Source organism: Panthera leo, chromosome C1 (genome assembly GCF_018350215.1).
Source record: "Panthera leo isolate Ple1 chromosome C1, P.leo_Ple1_pat1.1, whole genome shotgun sequence".
Lineage (NCBI taxonomy): Eukaryota > Metazoa > Chordata > Mammalia > Carnivora > Felidae > Panthera > Panthera leo.
This window is the reverse complement of record NC_056686.1, coordinates 217469629-217489520: the sequence shown is the minus strand read 5'-3', so window position 1 is coordinate 217489520 and position 19892 is coordinate 217469629. Positions and strand designations below refer to the sequence as shown.

Here is a 19892-nt window from a genome sequence, read left to right as displayed (position 1 = left end):
TCAGTTTTGTAATTGGTCGTTAATCCCTTACTGTGTCTAATCTATAAATTAAACTTTATCATAGGTATGTATGTATAGGAAAACACAGTCTAAGGTTTGGTACTAACTGGTATCGGGGGTCTTGGAACATATCCCCCGCAGATAACGGGGTGGGCGGGGGGCGGGCTACTATATCCCCACTTCATAAATGCAGAAACTGAGACACAAAAGCTAACTGGTGTCCCTGACGTGGCAGAGGGATTTGCCCTCACCCAGCGCACCATGCCCCTTAGCAGCTGGTGGTCCCAGCAGCCAGGGAAGGGGTCAAGTTAACCCTCCTCCTTCCCGGAGAATCAATTTGTCATCATCTGGGTCTTCTTCAGAAATGAAAGCTTACGCACAGAAGATTGAGAAGGCTGGAGTGCTCACAGAAGCCAAGGAGGTCAGCTCTGGGGATCTGGGGGGCAGCCTAAGGAGCCTGTCGTGGGCAGGCCGCTCGTTATCTGAGTCTTGGCCTCGAGCCTGGCCATGTCCTCCCAGAGGCCTGCTTGGGGCTGGGGCCTGGCCTCGGACACATCTTTACAACCCAGGCCATCAAGGGAGCTCCCCTCTTCCTCCCAATCTCCCATCCTCTGGGAGGACTGGCTGGGCTTGGATCACAACACCCACTGTGTGCACGTATGGGAGGGAAGGGTAGAGGTTGAGTTGTGAGCCTCCCGGAGGGGTTTGGGTGCTAGAGGAAGAGCCAGTCGAGACGATTCCACAGGTGTCCTTCCCACCTCCTCTACCCTTACCTCAAGGAGTTCAACCAGGACTTCCAGCTGGAGCACGGAGAGGGGAGGTCCTCTGTTTGCAGCTAGGCCTGCCTCTGGACACACAGGCTGCACAACTGCCCCCAGAGGCTGGCTTGGCTTGGCCCAGGGCTCCCCGACCTGAGCGACGAGGTATTGGGCAAGCCTGGGATCCAGGCACTCTTCAGCCTCGTGCAGCCTGCCAGCTGATGAACAATGCCTGTTGCAAGAGCCTGGGTGCCTGCTGTTCGGGTGAGGCCCCCCTAGGCAGGAAGAGTGACCTCTGTCGGTAAAGCCCTGGAAGAGCGCGCCTTCCTTAGCCACCCACTCCACACCGCCCTCTTGCTTTCACTGTGGTTGGAGCAGGGCTTTCCCACATCAGCGGCACCCCATCAGGGTAGGGTGTTTCGGTGAGAGGTAAAATCTGCAGTCTGGGTGAGTTGGCTTCGGAGTCAGGCCCACGGGGTCTAATGCTCATGCCTTCCTGCCCCAGTGTCCTGTGGACTCCAAGCTTTCCCAGGGCAAGACCTTAGCGATGTTCCAAACCCAGTCCCTTGCATGGATTGGGAAATAGCCCTGGAGACGCTAGATGTTGAATAGATGTGGGTAGAAAGGTCCAGCCTGGCCCTCAGCTGGTACCTGCCCCAACCTATTCTGTGTTGTTCCACGTTATGCCAGGCTACATCCTGCCCTCCAGCCAGGCCCAGTTTTCCCTGGGAGCAAGGCCCAGGGTACTGGAGAGAACACGTCTTGACACACACAGATCCTGTGTCCCTATGTGTCTTCTGAAATCTATTCCAACAAGACAAGAACTATATGATGAGTATCTGCCATGGGCTGAGAGCCAAAAAAGGACAGACCCTGGCCTCCAAAAGCACGAGCTCCCCAGGGAACTGGTAGTAGAGAATTTACCACTGGGATTTAGCACAGAGGGGAGGAGGGAAGTTTATAACTGTGGTTCCTGAGGTTTTCTCTGCATGGGGGAGACCTGTCTGTCCCACTGGAGTTTAGAGACCATGGAGGATGAGAAGGGGAGAACAGCTATGCTGACCATAGCCCTCGTGTGAGAATCCAACTGGAGAGGCTGAAAACAAATGCACAAAACCCAAGGTCTTGCTGGTGCTTTCTGTTGCCTGAAGTGGAGACAGGGTGCTTGGAGATAGGTTCCTCGTTTCTAGGAAAAGCTTCATTGGGCCTTTCAGGGTGAAAGTGCCTGGGTCTAATCTGGAGGGGAGGATGAGGCACAGAGGAGAGCAGACAGAGTGGCCAGAAGTGGTTATGGGGACCTGGGTGAGTTGTCTTACGTAAGACCCATTGGTAGTCTTGGTGACCCAGTTCTGGTGTCTACTGTGGCAGGAGGAAGGGGGCAGGCTCTATGCAGTTGGGTCAGATGGGAGCTCGTGATGATGATGATGATGATGGTGGTGGTGGTGGTGGTGATGGTGGTGTGAGGGGCTATCCAGGCAGCAATTAGATTTCAAGTACTATGACTTTAATTATATATCTGGTGTAATTAGCTTTCGACCGCTCTTATAACTAGCTTCCAGGGAAAACATCAGTTTCCTTTTATTTGAAAGATAATAAAACAGGCTGTGACAACTGTCCTGGAAAGGGACTGAAACACAGTGCTGTTTTAAATATTACAGGACTGAGATTTTCTTCATTCACCCTAAAGCAACACTGTGCACATTTTAACAAGGTTCTTGCATTGTAACTGGAATGGAGACGTTTGTAAACGATCCCCTGTTCTCGCTGCCCCATCCCGCGGGCTGCACTTAACGTCATTCTTCCCCCTTCCAGGCTGCCCATCAGATCGGCCCCAACGCTGGCAAAGCTCTGAGTAAAGAGCGAAGCTGTCTTCCTCCAGAGCCCTTTGGTTTTACTTTCTTGCGGAAGCGTATTGAAATGCCCCCGGCCTTTGTCACACTCTCTCCGGTTTTGCATTTCACAGTCTTTTGTGTTAGTCACTAACCGAGGTTGATTCATATTATCAGCTGTTTCTAGGCTGCTGCTGAAAACTGCTACCTTTTAAAGTTTAGTTCTGGTAGAGGATGTAAATAGTAGGAAGGTGCACGCGCGTGCATGTGTGTGTGTGTGTGTGTGTGTGCCCCTGTATGGTGGCCTAAATCATAGCCCCCAAAAGACGTTCTTGTCCTAATCTCTGGAACCTGTGAATTTGTTACTTTACATGGTGAAATGGACTTTGCAGATGTGGTCAAGGTGGGTACCATTGGCTCAGGGCTCATCATAGCACATTCACAGGAATCAGAATACTGAACCCACTCTTGCAGTGAAGTCTTGCTAAGTTGTTAGGTTTATATATATATATATATATATATATATATATATATATATATATCTCATATATCATATATGTATAATATATATTGTTTTAAATTATATATAATTTTATATATTTTTAAAATTATTTTGAGAGAGAGAGCACAAGTCAGGGAGGGGCAGAGAGAGAGAGGGAGAGAGCACTGTCAGCACAGAGCCTGATATAGGCCTCGAACTCACGAACCATAAAATCATGACGTGAGCTGAAGTCAGACGCTTAACCCACTGAGCCACCCAGGTGCCCTGAGGTTCTATATTTTGTATAGTACCTAAAGTTTTTGTTACTTTATTTTATTTTATTAAAAAAATTTTTTTTAATGTTTATTTTATTTTTGACAGAGAGCATGAGCAGGGGAAGGGGCAGAGAGAGAGAGAGGGAGACACAGAATCTGAAGCAGGCTCCAGGCTCCGAGCTGTCAGCACAGAGCCCGAGGAGGAGCTTGAACTCACAGACCGCACGATCATGACCTGAGCCAAAGTCGGACGCTCAACCGATGGTGTCACCCAGGCGCCCCAGTTTTTGTTACTTGAGATCGCTGCCGCTGTCCGCTTGAGTGAGCACTATGGGCAAAATGCCACAAAACACTGTTTTCCCTTAAACATGGTTGAAAGTGTTTACTCATTGGAGTTGATAGAAACACTTGAGTGAACAAGGCAGGCACGTGATCAGGAGCAGCCTTCCCATGTTCTGAGCATTTCTAACAGTCCAGGATGGTGTCCATGATTTTCATCGTGGGCTATAACCCCTAGGACCACACAAGGGTCACCCAAGGCAGTCCCACCTCTGTGTGGAGCCCCACCCGCTGTGGCTACAGCTGCCTCTGGCTGGAGACTGGAGGGACGAACCATCACAACCAAAACCTTACTCCGGAACTCTGACGACAGCGATGCTGTGGCACCTATTTATGAAGAGAAGGAGCCGCCATGCAGAGTGGACCTGGGCCAGCCTTGCTCTGCTGGCATCAGGGGACCCAGCACAGCCCCTTAGGAGGGCCACAGGCGTCCTACAAGCCTCACCCCCTTTTGATGCAGTGATTCCACTCTAGGGATTGGCCTGAGGAAGTAATCCAAAAGCAGGAAGAGCCCTGGCAGAAAAATATTCACTGTGTGTGTAAATAAAATTTGGAAGCGACCTCATGCTCAGTATTAGGGAAATGGTTAAGTAAAGTACCATTCGGTTACTTATGGGAACGTAACACAGCGATGCAGCTTGATCACTCTGTAGATTACATAGAACCACGAGCGCATTTATTAAATGAAGCAAACAATGCTCAAATTGTATTAACTCAATGACTGCAATTCTGAAAAAGATAAATAGACGGGCAGAGACAAGATGTAAATGAACAAAAAAGGAATATAATTTTTGTGTCAGGGTAGCAGGACTTTGAATTTTCTGTTTTTTAAGCTTTCATTTATTTTGTGTATATATTGTCTTCATAGCAATACAAAGGTCTCCTTTAAACACGATCGATCCTTCACCTGGAGTACAGGTCTTATCAAATAAGTGGCTTTAAGGCTGCTACTGGCTACAGGAATAAATATGAAGAAACGTTAAGTTTTTCCCTGGACAGGGATCGATCCGGTGTGCCTTGATTTGGGGCACCTGGGTGGCTCAGTCTGTTGAGCATCTGACTCTTGATTTTAGCTCAGGTCATGATTTCATGGTTTGTGAGATCGAGCCCTGCGCTCGGCTGCATTGACAATGCAGTCTGCTTGGGATTCTCTCTCTGTCTCTGTCTCTCTCTTCCTCGAAATAAATAAAAGCTAAAAAAAAACCACCCAAAAACCCAAGCAATCCATACCATGCTTCCAAAGCCTTTCAGAATTCCCAGAAGACAGTCACTTTGAACTAAATGGCAACCGATGGTGATAATAGATTAGCCTCAGGTCAAATCCCTGTGCCGTACAATTGTCCCCCCAGGTGCTATCCATCCAGTGCATTCAGGTCCACTCACGGATTCTGAATAGACATTTTCTACAGGAAAATGCGGTCTGCCTCACGGCCGGCCCCAACGCAGGGTGTGGGGGAAGCAGTCACTACTCCATCCGAGGGGCTGGGAGCACAGCCCTCCGGGGCACTTTCACAGATTACCAGGAGGACAGGATGGAGGGGCCACAGAGAGTGGGATGAAGAAAGATTCAAAGATATTCCCCCCTCGCCGGTTTACCTGGTATTATTCTGGAAGTTCTGCCTGGCTGAATAAGGCAGACATCAGAAATAGAATATTAGAAAGGAGGAGGCAACATGACCATTACATAATGAGACAATGCGATCAACTCCTGGGAACATCCAAGCTGGCCACTGAAAACTAAAAGGGAATAAATAATAAGGGAGATGAACACAGGGACCCTGCTAAAAAAAATCAACAGGTATGTTTTCCATACCCATAGCAACCGATTAGACGTTATCAAGCAACCCTTTTTATGTTTTATTTTAGTTTTATTTTTTGAGACAGTGAGAGAGAAAGGGAGACACAGAATCCGAAGCAGGCTCCAGGCTCCGAGCCGAGCCGTCAGCACAGAGCCCGACGTGGGGCTGGAACCTATGAATCATGAGATCATGACCTGAGCTGAAGTCAGACGCTCAACCGCCTGAGCCACCCAGGTGCCCCAACAACCCTCTTTACAACGAGGGAGGGGGTGGAGGGTGGGGCAGAAAGACACGTATTTAAATGACCTTAATTGCAAATGGACATGATCTGGATAAAGAAAACCACAAACCTTAGGTTTCTCAAAATGTACCTGGCAGAGTTAAAGGTGTAGGTGGCTGTCGTGCCAGCAGCTCATCCTGAAGGAAACGGCCACGAATCCTCTAGCTCAGAGGAGGGAGACCTGAGCCCCAGGAAGGCCCAGCCGGCCTCTAGAGGACAGCCAGCCTCCACGTGGGTGGCCTGTGGGAGATAGGTGGAAATATCACCCCATCACTGCCGTATTGTCTTCAGAGCAGCAGCCTGGAAGTCACCGAAGTCTCCACCCAGAGAGTCCTGGGGAAAGAAAGGCAGGGGGTGCAGGGAGTGCCTCTGAGCAGCTACTTACAAGAATGACCAGATGCTGGGGCGCCTGGTAGCTCAGTCGGTTAACCGTCTGACTTCAGCTCAGGTCACGATCTCGTGAGTCATGAGTTCGAGCCCCACGTCGGGCTCTGTGCTGACAGCTGGGAGCCTGGAGCCTGCTTCGGACTGTGTCTCCCCCTCTCTCTGCCCCTACCCAGCTTTCGCTCTGTCTCTCTCTCAAAAATAAAATAAAAAAAAAAAAAAGGAGCAGATGCACATCATGTATCATAAAAGGGAAAAGTTAGTGGCATGGTGGCATGAATACGATAATGGCATTTCTGTAAAAACAGTGAGTTTAGACAGAGGTAAGTTTCCAAACTACTAGAAAATATTTACAAGCATATCGTATCTATTAGTTTGCTAGGGCTGCCGGAGGGAAGTGCTGCTCTAAGTGGAGTGGCTTAAACAAAAATGTGCTTCTCAGTTCTGGACACTAGAAGCCCCAGCTGAAGGTGCGGGCAGTTGGTCGGTTCTCTCTGAGGCTGCGTGGGAGACTGTTCCCGGCCACTCTCCTTAGCGAGTGGACCCCGTCTTCTCCCTGTGTGTATGCCTCTGCCTTCAGATTTCCTCTTTCTTGGGGCTCCTGGTGGCTCAGTCGGCTTAAGTCACGATCCCAGGGTCGTGGGGTTGAGCCCTGAGTCTGACTCCACACCAAGCGTGGAGCTTGCTTAGCGTGGAGCTTGCTTAAGATTCTCTCCCTCTCTCCCTCTCTCTCTAAATAAAATTCCTCTTTCTTACAAGGAGTCAGTCGGAGTGGATTACATTAAATCTAAATTGATGACCTCAATTAAATTTTATCTCTGTAAAGACCCTGTCTCCAATTAAAGTCACATTGTGACGTTGGAGGGGCTAAGATTAAGATTTCAACATAGGAATTTGGGGAGGGACGGGATTCAACCCACAAACCTATCAGACAACTGTTAACAGCTGCCCTGGGGCAACAGGATGCGGTGGGGGTGGGAACAGGGCTCTTTCTACTTCATACAACCCTGCACCAGTTTGATTCGTGTGGTGGGGCAGAGGAGGGAGGGAATCTAGGACCCGGTTCAAAATAGGGCAGTTCAAGGGCTGTCTGAGGGGCGGGAACTGCACTCTGCAAAGGACCTGGTGGGAAGGGGCTCTTTTCCTCACCTTCCAGATACAGAAGCCGGGTGCGGGCAGCAACACTGCTAGGCTAGGGACCCCTGGGCCCCCCAAAATGTAGGGTCGCTGGCTGGAGAAGAGCCTCCAGTTTCTTATGGGCATCTCAGAGAGACTTCTGGAAATAACCTGGGATGCTAAGGGTCTGATACCAAGGATGTCCCGGGAGAAGCGGCCTCCCCCCAGCTCCTGCCAATTGACATCTGTCCACTCACAGGGGCCCCGTCCTGACCTCGGTCACCGATGAGGGAGGACAGCAAGGGAACGCCAGGTCAGGTCAGCCTCCTCCCCAGCCCCCTTCGCAGCTTCTGTGAACCAAGGGAGACGAGGGGGGGGGGGGGTGCTTGGAGGAGGAAGGCGGGGGGAGGAGGATGGTTGGGGAGGAGGACGTGGGGGGATCGGGGTAGGATGAGGTAGGGAGCTCGCAGCGGCTCGCAGCGGCAGGTGGGGGCTCGGAGGGACAGGTGGGGGCTCGGAGGAGGAGGTGGGCAGCGTGCCGGCCAGGGCTTGGTCCACCTCGTTTCCAGACCTCCGCCCCAGGGGGAAGCCCCCGCCCACCCTTAGCTCCTCCGGACCCGGGCAGCCCTGGGGCCACGTGGAGGCGCCGCGTCTACGCGGGCGCCGAGGGGCGGCGGGTGGGCGCCGGGTGGCGTCCCCTCTCGGCACCGTCCCCGTCCCCTCCCCCTCCTGCCCCCCCCCCCCCCGCCAGTCCCCCGGCTAAGACCCGGCCTGGCGGCGCGTCCCGGCCCCTCGGGGGCCTCCCCCGGCACGGGCGCTCCCCGTTCCGCCCGAGCGGCCGCGGGGCGCGAGGACGCGGAGGGGGTCGGGGGGTAACGGCCGGCGGCCACGCGGGGATTGGTCCCGGCCCCGCAGTTCCCGCCCCGCCGCGCGTCCCGCCCGCGCCGGGTGGGGCGGCCCCCGACGGGCGGGCTGCGGGCTGCGGCTCCGGGGGCACACGCCCCGGCTCCCCCGGCCCCCGCCCAGGCCGGGGGCCGCGACCTGCGGAAGCGGGAGGAGCTGGCCGCGGGGGCCGGGGCGGCCTCGGGGGGCACGACGGAGGCGCGGAGGAAGAGAGGGGCCGGGGAAACCGGGCCTAGGGAGACGCCTTCTACACGGTCCGGGCCGTTGCCCCGGGATGGGCTTCGGGACCCCCACGCCAGCCCCCCTCCCACCACGGCTCACCACCATCAACTGAGACTTGGCGAAGGAGCTAAGATTCCAGAAGGGCGGGAAGGCAAATGTGTAAGATAAAGCAGTACAGTTTTGGAAGAACTGCTAGGAGAATAGTTTCATTGGCGAAGGTAAAGATTTCTTAACACAAAAAGCACGGATGCATTGAAGTGTATTAACATTTAGAATTTCTCTTCATCAAATGACACCATTAAGACAGTAAAAACACAAGCCACGGAGTGGAAGAAGATACCTGCAATACGAATAGCCCCCAAAGAATTCATATCCAGAACCTGTAATGAATCTGTACATTTACACGAAAAGGCAGAGGGGCGACTGGGAGGCTCAGTCGGTTAAACTTCCCACTCTCGGTTTTGCTCAGGTCATGATCTCACAGTTTGTGGGTTGGAGCCTTTCATCCGGCTCTGTGCTGAGCCTGTTTGGAATTCTCTCTCTCTCTCCCTCCCTCTCTGCCTCTCCCTCACTCTCTTTCGAAAGAAAGAAGGAGAAGGAAAGGAAAGGAAGGAAGGAAGAGAAAAAAGAAAGGGAAAGAAAGAAAAAGAAAGGGCAGGAAGAAAGAAAAAAGACAGGAAGAAAAAAAAGAAAAGGCAGAAAGAAAGAAAGCAACAAAAGCAAGAAAAGGCAGGAAGAAGAAAAGAAGGAAAGAAAGAAAAGGCAGGAATTCCCTAGGAAAAACCAGCTGCCATCCACATGGCAAAGGGCACTGAGAGTGGCACCTGCTCTCTAGTCATTAGGGAAAGGCAAGTAGAAACCACCACGTGACGTCTCCGCACGCATCAGAATCGCTGATGAAAAGACCGGGAAATAGGAAACACTGCCAGGATGCACAGCAACCTTGACTCTCGTGCACTAATGGGGTGAAATTGGCACTGGCTTTGGAGAACAGGTGGAATCTCCTAGTTTGGACCAATGCTCACAAACCAGCAACTCCGCTCTTAGGTACCTGTACGTTGATTCAGGGAACAAAGGTACTTGTCATCCCACAACCTGGTTTTTAAACTTCATCCTATGGTGTTGAAGTCTGTTCGCATTGTGATATAGAGCTCCACACCATTCACTTTAACAGGCACATGTGTTATTGCTTCCTAAGAATATTTTACAATCGTTTATCCGGTTTCCTAGTGCTGAACATTTAGGTTGCTCCCAGTGATTTGCTATTGCAAACACTGCTGCAGTAAACACTCTGGAAACAGCAGCCCGCAGCACAGGGAAGGATCTTCTCGAGTCCTGTCCCCAGAAGTGAAATTGCCCGCTGGTGGAGTACGCGCATTTCCGACTTTGCTAAAGTTGCCCAATGGGTCTTCTAGGTGGTTGCACCACTTACGATGCCCACCAGCAGTATATGACGGTTTGCATTTCCCTGTTCCTCCTGGCATTGGCAGACTTGGTGGATTTTGCCGTGTGGTGGGTACGAGATGGTCTCTCTCCTCAGTCTTAATTTGCTTGTCTCTGAATGGGGAGTTTGCGCTTCTCCCCTCGTGTCCATTGGCCGTCTAGAGTTTTCCTTCTGGGAATGCGTCTTCATATCCTTTGCCAATTTTTCTACCGAGTTGTCTTTTCCTGATTGATTTGTAGAAGCTCTTCCACATTCCGGAACAAATCCTGCATCGCATACAGCAGATATATTACACACGGTTCAGTCTTCTCCTGATCAGTGGCTTGTTAGTGCTTTGTTACGGTTTCCTCGCCATTTAAGTGCGGACACTGCCGGATCCATCAGTCTTTTCCTGTATGAGCTTTTTCACTAAGAACTCCTCCTCCATGAGATTATAAACAAAATTCTATTTTTCTTCTAATAGTTTTACAGTTCCTGCTAATATTTGAATGTTTAATCCTTCAATTCAGTTTACTTTGGGGAATGGTGATAGCAGGAATCCAATTGTATTTTGTTCTTCTATACAGAAAACCCGTTGCTTCCGTGCCATTGGATGGAGCTGTCACCTCTTTCCCGCTGAAGTGTGATGTCATGGCAACCATATGTCATGATGCTCAATGGACTGAGCCATCCAGGCACCCCCAACATGCACTGTTCTCATTCTTGCCCCTTGCTAATAGATCTTGAACTCAGGTGTTGAAACTCCCTTCAACCCCTTTTCCTCAGAAATACCTTAGCGGTTCTAAGATCGTTGCTTTTCCATAGAATTTATAATCAGTTTCTCTAGTTCTTTTGGATTTTTATTGGATTTCCTTTGAACGACATAGCCGATCTTGACTTAATTAAGAAAAAAATTACATTCTCTTCAGAAAAAATGTTTTCCTGGACAGATCCAGGCTTTTAGGGTCTAAGTGTTGATGTACAAGATGGGGGCTCTCTTTAAGAAAGCCTATACTTGGGGCGCCTGGGTGGCCCAGTTGGTTAAGCGTCCGACTTCGGCTCAGGTCATGATCTAGCGGTTCGTGAGTTTGAACCCCACGTTGGGCTCTGTGGTTCGTGAGCTCAAGCCCCACGTAGGGCTCTGTGCTGACAGCTCAGAGCCTGGAGCCTGCTTCGGATTCTGAGTCTCCCTCTCTCTCTGCCCCTCCCCTACTCACAGTCTGTCTCTATCTCTCAATAATAAATAAATATTAAAAAAAGCCCTCTATACTCAGTTGTACAAAGTTAGTATACAAGGTGTACTCGAAGAATACAATGTTAGAGGTCAAAGTGGATATTTTAAGTGGGAAAAGAAATAATAAATACTACAAATATGACAAAACCCATAAAAATATGATCACATAATATTTACATATAATACGTAATATAAAATACAATTGTAAGTATATATATGATTTATATCTATTTCTGTTCTGTTTTAAATTACAATTTTTTTAAGTTTCTTTATTTTGAGAGAGAGAGAGCACGAGTAGGGTATGGGCAGAGAGGGTGGGGAGAGAGAGAATCCTAAGCAGGCTCCACACTGTCAGCACAGAGCCTGACGAGGGGCTCGAACTCATGAACCATGAGATCGTGACCTGAGCCAAAACCAAGAGTCAGATGCTTAACTGACTGAGCCACCCAGGTGTCCCTTTCCCTGTTTTGTTTTTCATGTTTGTGGTATTTGCCATTTACTTTTGCATTCTAAATAATATTTACTTTCATCCCTAACTTTGTGGTCATAATTGAGTACATTTTTTTATTTTTTAAAAATGTTTACTTTTTTGAGAGAGAGCACAAGCGGGGGAGGGGCACAGAGAGAGGGGGACAGAGGATCCCAAGGAGGCTCAGAGCTGTCAGCACAGAGCCCGATTCAGGGCTCCAACTCACAAACCACAAGAGTATGACCTGAGTCAAATTCAGATGCTGAAAGGACTGAGCCACCCAGGCTCCTCTTGAGTATACTTTTAAAAGAGGCCCTCCCGGGGCGCTGGGGCGCCTGGGTGGCTCAGTCTGTTCAGCATCCGACTTCAGCTCAGGTCGTGATCTCACTGTTCGTGAGTTTGAGCCCCACATCGGGCTCTGTGCTGACAGCTCGGAGCCTGGAGCCTGCTTCAGATTCTGTGTCTTCCTCTCTCTCTGCTCCTCCCCTGCTTGTATTCTGTCTCTGCCTCTCTCAAAAATGAATAAATATAAATAAAAATTAAAAAAAATAGAGGCCCTCCCAACTACATGACAAACCTCTGCGAAAGTTTCTATAGCCGTTGTGCCATACCTACCCCCCAGCCCCAAGATGTCCACATCCTAATCCTCGGAAACTGTGAATATGTTACCTCACGTGGCAAAAGGGACTTTGCAGATGGGATTAAGTGAGGGATTTTGAAATGGGGAGATGATCCTGCATTATCCAAGTGGGTCCTAACTGTAAATATAAGAGGAAGGCAGGAGGGTCGAAGTCTGAGCGAGTGAGCTGTGAGGGCAGACGCAGAGGTCAGAGAGACAGACTTGAAGATGCTTTGCTGCTAGCTTTGAGGGTGTAGGAGGGGGCCACGAGCCCAGAGATACAGGCTCCCTCCAGAAGCTGAAAAAGGCAAGGAAACTGATTATCCCCTGAAGCCTCCAGAGAGAGCACGGCACCGTAGACACCTTGACGTTAGACTCTTCACCGCCAGAACGGTAAGAGAATAAAGGTGGTTTTCCTACAGCAGCCACAGCAAACGAATACAGCCTTGTATCCACATCTGCATCAGAACATTTCTCACCGAGCGGGATCGCATTTTACAGAAGCCCAGCGGCCGGCTTCCTTCCCTTTTCCCCAGGTAGCAACAGATTCTGAAGGTCTTTTTTGCACACACACACACACACACACAGGCACTGCACTCGTGGGCAGAGGGGGTGATGCTAACATTCCTCCCGCCCCCACAGGTCCCCACCTCTGCAGGGAGATGGGGTCCTATGTCCAGTGTGGCTCGTGGGCAGTGAGCGCAAGGGGCGGGTTTAGTTCTGAGTTAGAAGGGAGAGGGACTGAGCCGTCTTCCCAGAGGGCATCTGAGGAACAGAGATAAGCAGAGGTGTGCAGAGCAGAGCCGGACAGGGGCGAGGTTAGTCGCTACCCCAGCACCCAGCCTTCTCTTCCTTCTCAGTAATGAAGCCCCGACTTCCGGCCGGGCAGGTCGCTTCCTCTCCCTTGACGCTACTGTGGTCCTGTGCCTGAGTTCGAGTGGAAGGCTCCTCACGTGGGGATGACTCAGGTGGGAGCGAGCCCCCTTTGTTTTCCTGCACAGCCTGGGTTCCTGGAAGGGGTTCGGAGAAGCAGGAGTCTGAGAGTCCAGAAGATTCTTTTTATCCATCACTTGGCCTAATCGAGGTGGTGGCGGGGAGGCCTCTCTCTGGGCAGCATTCCAAGTGCTTCCTTCGTACCAGAACCCTCCCCCCCAACCTCCCTCTAGGCCCCGCCGTGATGCCTGGTGGTCTAGAACACTGGTTGTGCACATGCTCAATTACTCCATAGCATTAGCGGTGGGAGAAGGGAGGGTGGAGTTTCTGGGGGCTCGGGGGTCTGGGCATGTGACTCCAAGGGCACACAACAGCGTGTGGACACCCACGCGGCTCCCCTCTGGACCCTGCCGAGAATCCACACCCCATTCCTGCCGCCGCGTCTTCGGTTCAGTCCACGTGGCTCTAGTCAAAATTCTTTGGTAGCAACACACAGAAACCCTCCCAAACTTGCTCCAAATTTGGCCTCTCTTAACTGGGGGCAGGTCGGGCAGCAAGTGTCAGGGTGCTAGAAGGCATTCACGAATGGAAGTTTCTGGGTGCCCGTGTGGTCTCCCGCCCCCCTGCCTCTCTCCATCACCCCTTTGCCGTGGGGCTCCCTCTGCTTGCGTGAAGCCTGGAAACACTTCCCTACTCCCGTGACCGTCCGCGTGACAGGTGGGCACAGGGTCCTGAGAAAGAACGGGTCAGCCAGGAGGGGGCATATCTGTCCACCCCACCAATTAAGAACACGCCATGCGCCACACGTGGGTGCTCGGCTCGGCAGGTTTGCTGATGCAAAGAAGAGGTTGGCTCTGCTCTTGTTGGAGGCATTGGGGGCGGGCAGTTTACGGTTTGATGGGCTCTGGGCAGCCCCAGCTGGGACTCACAGAGGACGAGAATATCTGCATGAAAATCCCCGGCTCAGAGGGAACTCGTTACCCACTATCACACGATTAGCCGGGAAAGCAGGAGTCAGCCGATAGGAAAGCGGCTTCTGTCCCATTTAAAAACACACGTGGCAAGAGGCATGAGTGAAGTTTCGGTAAAGAACGTGGAAATTCTGCCCCGTGGACAAAGCAACAAATAACTGGCCCAAACTGTCAAGGGTCAACCTGTTGGAATTCTAGAAACTAACCAACGATCTGTAAGAACTCAGGAAGTGCTTATCAAAAAAAAAAAAAAAAAAAGAGGGGCGCCTGGGTGGCTTGGTCGGTTAAGCGTCCGACTTCGGCTCAGGTCACGATCTCGCGGTTCGTGAGTTCGAGCCCCGCGTTGGGCTCTGTGCTGACAGCTCAGAGCCTGGAGCCTGCTTCGGATTCTGTGTCTCGCTCTCTCTCTGCTCCTCCCCTGTTCATGCTCTGTCTCTCTCTGTCTCAAAAATAAATACACGTTAAAAAAAAAAGAAAAAGAAAAAAAAAAGCAGCTCTATCTTAGTATGAACAGCACGCCCCGCAGTGTCTTAACTTACTCTGGCCCCATCCCCGGCGCCCAGCCCAGCCGTGGCCTGGAAATGGGAGACCGAAGCGCAGTGGCCAGGCCACACATGAAAATGGAACTCTGGCCCACAACCTGCAGCAGCCTGCCCAGGACCTAACCCCCTACGGACCATCCTCAACCCAGGAAGCCAGCCTCCTGTGAGTCAGACTTGCAGGGACCCAGACGGCGATCACTAGGAACAATCCAGGAAGTGGACAATGACTTCCCTGACAGTCGGCCTCGAGTGGCCACGACTGGATGCTGACACCTTCCCTAAGTTTTATCTCCACTTCCACTTTAGGACCAACCAGAGAGAGCCAAACATACGAACCGGTCACATGGGACCCCCTGCTTCTAGTTGGCTGCCCCCCAGTTTCCCCGGGCCCACGGGCTCCTATCAGGGCACACCCGGAACCTTCCGTTTCTCCCACGCTGCCTGCTGGGGAGTCTCTGCTAAAACACAACGGAGGGTGGCTGACTCCCTTCCCAGAGCAAGCTGTGAGAAAACAGCCTTTGCTCTTCTCATTTGCTTGTAGATTTCTACAAAAATAACGACCCACATTCCCGGCGGGGAGGAGAGCAGACCTCCTTCACGAAGAGTTGTCATTATTGGGTTTGTCTGGTAACCCCTCGAAAGGCCAGCTCCAAAGATCTGTCTTATTTAGCCTTACTTGGAGCTCATCCAGCGCACAGGGCCATTGTCGAAAATACGAACAAATGTGTTGGTTGCTGCTTCTAGAGGCAATAGACAAGAGTGGGGGGTGGGGGGCGGTGAACACCAGTGTAACCGAAAAGCTTCATTTTTTAAAATTTTTATCGGAGGGGGTATTAGAGACCAATGTCTGGGTGCTAAGCCTGCCCGTCGCGCCTGGGACGTCGCTTCGGTTACTCCTTTACATCAGCTGACAGAACGAGGAATCTGTGTGCTTACACCAGCCTGTGTCACATCTCACCTGTAACGCGCATCCGTAACTATTCCCCTCTGTAGCCCATCTGTATTTTCACGAGACTAAGCGTGAGTTCATAATGCCGCTTACTGTGTCACCACGGGGAGAATTCCAGCTTCTCTTGCTTCTGCGTAAACTCCCATTGCAACGGTGAGACCCTGTCGCCCACTGACTTACGTGCTGGTTTCCAGAATCCACGTGCCCGTGTGTGGTCCCTTTGCCTCTAGTCTCATGCCCACCGTTGCTCAGGTCAGCACCTTGTCCCCCGCCTTCTTGGGTGAGGCTGTTTCACGCCTTTGTGGTCAGTCTGCTTTCCCTCCCGGGGCCCCCCGTGACAGCCCCTCCAGGAGAGCAAGGGCTTGTGGGTATTAACAGGCTTCTTGCAATCTGGCTATAGGCACTCATTCCCAGAATCTTTTTGTCAATTCTTTGGAATTTTTACAAAACAATCGTATTTTAAAGATATATATCTTTTGGGGTGCCTGGGTGTCTCAATCGGTTAAGTGCCTGGCTCTTGATTTTGGCTCAGGTCATGATCTCATGGTTCATGAGTGTGAGCCCCACGTTGGGCTCTGCTTGGGATTCTCTCTCTCCTTCTCTCTCTGCCCCTGCCCTGCTCACTCTGTCTCTCTCTCTCAAAATAAATAAACAACAACAACAAAAGAGGGGCATCTGGGTGGCTCAGTCGGTTAAGCGTCCGACTTTGGCTCAGGTCATGATCTCACGGTTTGTGAGTTCAAGCCCCACATTGGGCTCCCTGTTGTCAGCACAGAGACTGTTTTGGAAACTCTGCCCCCCTCTCCCTCTGCCCCTCCCCTGCTCCAGCACATGTGCTCTCTCTCTCTCTCAAAAATAAACATTAAAAAACAATAAAAATAGGGGTGCCTGGGTGGCTCAGTCGGTTAAGTGTCCGACTTCGGCTCAGGTCATGATCTCTCGGTTCGTGAGTTCGAGCCCCGCGTCGGGCTCTGTGCTGACAGCTCGGAGCCTGGAGCCTGCTTCTGATTCTGTGTCTCCCTCTCTCTCTGCCCCTCCCCTGCTCGTGCTCTGTCTCGCTCTGTCTCAAAAATAAATAAAAACATTAACAAAATTTTTTAAAAAGAATAAAAATAAAAATATACCTTTATATTATATGATTACATAACTATATATTATATGTTATCGTATTATAACATATAATGATATAACTATTTAGTTTTATATAAGACATTATATTAATACAATATAGCATTACATTGTGTATATATATATATATATATATTTAATTTTTTTAATGTTTATTTTTGAGAGAGAGCGAGACAGAGCATGAGCAGGGGGAGACACAGAATCCGAAGCAGGCTCCAGGCTCTCCATGGAGAGAGACCATGACCTGAGTGGAAGTCGGACGCTTAACCGACTGAGCCACCCAGGCGTCCATTAAGCAAAGTTAAAATGGAAATTTCGCTTGGGAAACTGAGGCCCAGGTTTGGTTTGCTTTTTTCCTGAGCCCGTTCTCATTTCGCATCAAATATGCCCAAGAGAAGCAAGAGGTGGTAGAATGCCATCATGGGAGGAACGAAGCTGGTGCCGTTAATCCATGAAAGCTAAAGGCCTTCCCCGTCTGGCTTTCTACTCATTCATGGTGGGCTGTGCACAGGGACAAGTTCCCGTGGCTGACTTTCACTGCGTTGGAGAGACACAGGTTGAGCGGTGACATAGACGCCACGGAAAGTAGTGAAATCTAAGGGCGCCGCCGACTCAAGGTCCAGCTGAGGGATTCTCGCTCACACCTCATGGGTATCTGTGTCCCGCGGGTGAGAGCCAGGCTTCCGTGCCAGGCAGACCTTGCCAGCCCAGCTTGACCTTCGGTTGACAGGGGTCTAAGCTGCTCTGAGCCACGGTGGTTCATCGTTCCCTCTGTCGTTGGGCGCCATAATTTAACGGTTGGAGGCGTGTCCATAACATGTACCTGTGACACTGTAACTGAGATGTAGTGGGTGGGCCATCCCCACCGCCTGACAGCTGAGACAGCCCCTACTCTGGAGGGACCAGGGTCTCATGTGAGGCCCCAGCTGACTTGGATGCTGTTTCCAGAGCCCCGCCCAGCAGGGTGGGAAAACGAACAGCTCCCAGGAGCCGGGAATCTTGAACGGCCTGGGGTGAAAATGGTAGAAAGCTCCAGAGAAAATCTTTCAAGCATCCTGGATGTGTCTGAGGAATAGTAGAGTCGAGGAATAGCCAGGAAGGAGGGTGTAGTGTAAAGTCAACTCAGAAGAAGACTTTCATCCACAGGTGTGATTCAGAGCTGCTGTGGACAGTTGTGCGGATGTGCACTGCACAACTCGGGGCCACCATTAATGTCATACATAATCATACACGGGCAAATCTTTGGCTAGGGTACAGCCTTTTGGCTTTACCATATCAGATGCCTTTGTCTTTGTGGGCCGGCCACTGGGAATCTGAGAGCCTGCCAGGACACAAACCCTGTAAGGCTCCCCTGATGGTACCCTACAACTCTTCCCCAAGGGCTCTGCCAGTGGCAGCTCCAAAGTCTCCTCATAGTGGGGTATGGCACACAGGCCCTAGGGTGTATGAACAGACCCTTGAGATATGACTCCAAGTTCATAACCTCATAATACATAATCCTCTCCCCCTGAGTGTGGGCGGGACCTGTGACTTTCTGATAATCAATAGGATATGGCAAAGGTAATGGGATGTCACTCCCATGACTACATCATATTATGAGAGAGAGCGGGGGTGGGGGAGAGGGGGAGGGAGAGAGAGAGATCCATCTTACTAGCACACACTATTAACACACTAGAGAGTCTCCTTGCTGGCTCGATAAAACAAGCAGCCATGCTATGGGAGTTCACCTCGTAAGGAGCCTAGCAAGGACCTGAGGAGGGCTTCCAGGAGACAGTCAGCAAAATGCACGGCCCTCAGTCACTCAGCTGAAAGAAGATGAATTCTGACAGCAGCCCGAATGAGCTTGGAATCAGGTCCTTCCCCAACCGGGCCTCCGGATGAGAACACAGCCCAGCCGACTTCTGGATCACAGCCTTGCTCACAAGGACCCAGCAAGGCCACGCCTGGATTCCTGGGCAGAGAAGACGTGCGTGTTGTTCTAAACTGCTGGGTCATTTGTTACACAGCAGTAGATGGCTAGGACAGGGGGTCTTGGGAGCACAGTTCAACTGGAAGGAGACGTTGTCTTCAGGTGGCGAAAGGGACTTGTCTTCAGGTGGTGAACATGCTATTTTGTGTTCACCTATGTGTTTATTTGGGGTGGCTTCGGGGTACAGACAGGATTACAGTAGGTAAAGTCCCTACAGGCCACCTTGGGATCCAGTGACTGGCCCGGGTGCCTGGTTTGACCTTAACAGTGGACACGTGGGATCCTATTGTTACGTTCTTTCCACTCCGCAGAATGTTGTGGAGATCATTCCCTACGGGTATTTATGGGTCTGCCTGTTCTTGGTGGCTACACGATTGTCTGGTACATGTTTCCTGCCTCGCCCTGCCTGGGAACAACACTCGAATGATCCTCCGGAACAAGCCACAGGTCAAGGTCAACACAGCCAAGCCATCTAGCCTCACCTGGGAGAGGAGAGCAAGAAACCTCAGATGCAGCTCGGGCTGAGCCAGACCCAAGCTGACCCCATGCCCGGAACCTGTAAGGCCCCTGCCTGCGATGCTAACGTCCCCGGTTTGCCCCAGGGAGAATTTCAGGAGCAGCTTTGAGGCTTTGTAACCAAAGGTGGTGCCAGTGGATTTCCCAAAGCACAGAAACAGGCTGCTGCAGAGCGAATTCTCTCCATCTCAGACAGAGAGATGGAAGGGGGCGGGGAGGGAGGGAGAGAGAGAGAAGGAGGGAGAGGGAGAGAGAAAGAGGCTTCTTGCAGCGGCTGGACCGCTATCCCTGCCCATCTCCCCCCACTGACACGCACACAGAGGTCCAGTCCCTTCACCGTCCCAGGTGTGGGGTCCACTTGTAACCACGGGGGCTCTCTCCCTCCCCAGAGAGCCAGAGAAGGCCTTTATAGCATTCACAGTGGAGTCTTTGTCCTTCAAGTCGTGTCTGGCTGTGTATTTAGAGCCTGGAGCCATCCTTTAGCCATGGGGGGTTGGAGCCCTGGTGTCCCTCCTACCGAGAGCCCAGGATGGTTTCAAGTGATCCAGGCTGCCAGGCTGTCACGGGCTGAGTTCCAGGAACCAGGACCCGTCATTTGCCTGGGGTTGGCGTCACCTGCTCTTAGACCAAAGACTCCGTCAAGCACCCGCTGGGGTTTCGGCAGCCCTGAGGCGAGCCAGCTCGATGTGATGTCCTGCGCCACGCGGTTGACTCGCCCAAGAAAGAAGACCAGTTTTGCAAAACTACGTGATC

At 51.4% G+C, this 19892-nt stretch overlaps 1 long non-coding RNA gene across 1 annotated transcript; it reads right to left on the bottom strand.

The window, feature by feature from the left end:
- Positions 1–4841: 4841 nt before the first annotated feature.
- On the bottom strand, positions 4842–7624 carry LOC122228462. Its single transcript, XR_006206606.1, has 3 exons — positions 7295–7624; positions 5853–6094; positions 4842–5419 (listed from the first exon to the last, which is right to left on the bottom strand). It is a non-coding gene; the product is annotated as an uncharacterized LOC122228462 (long non-coding RNA).
- Positions 7625–19892: the final 12268 nt, after the last annotated feature.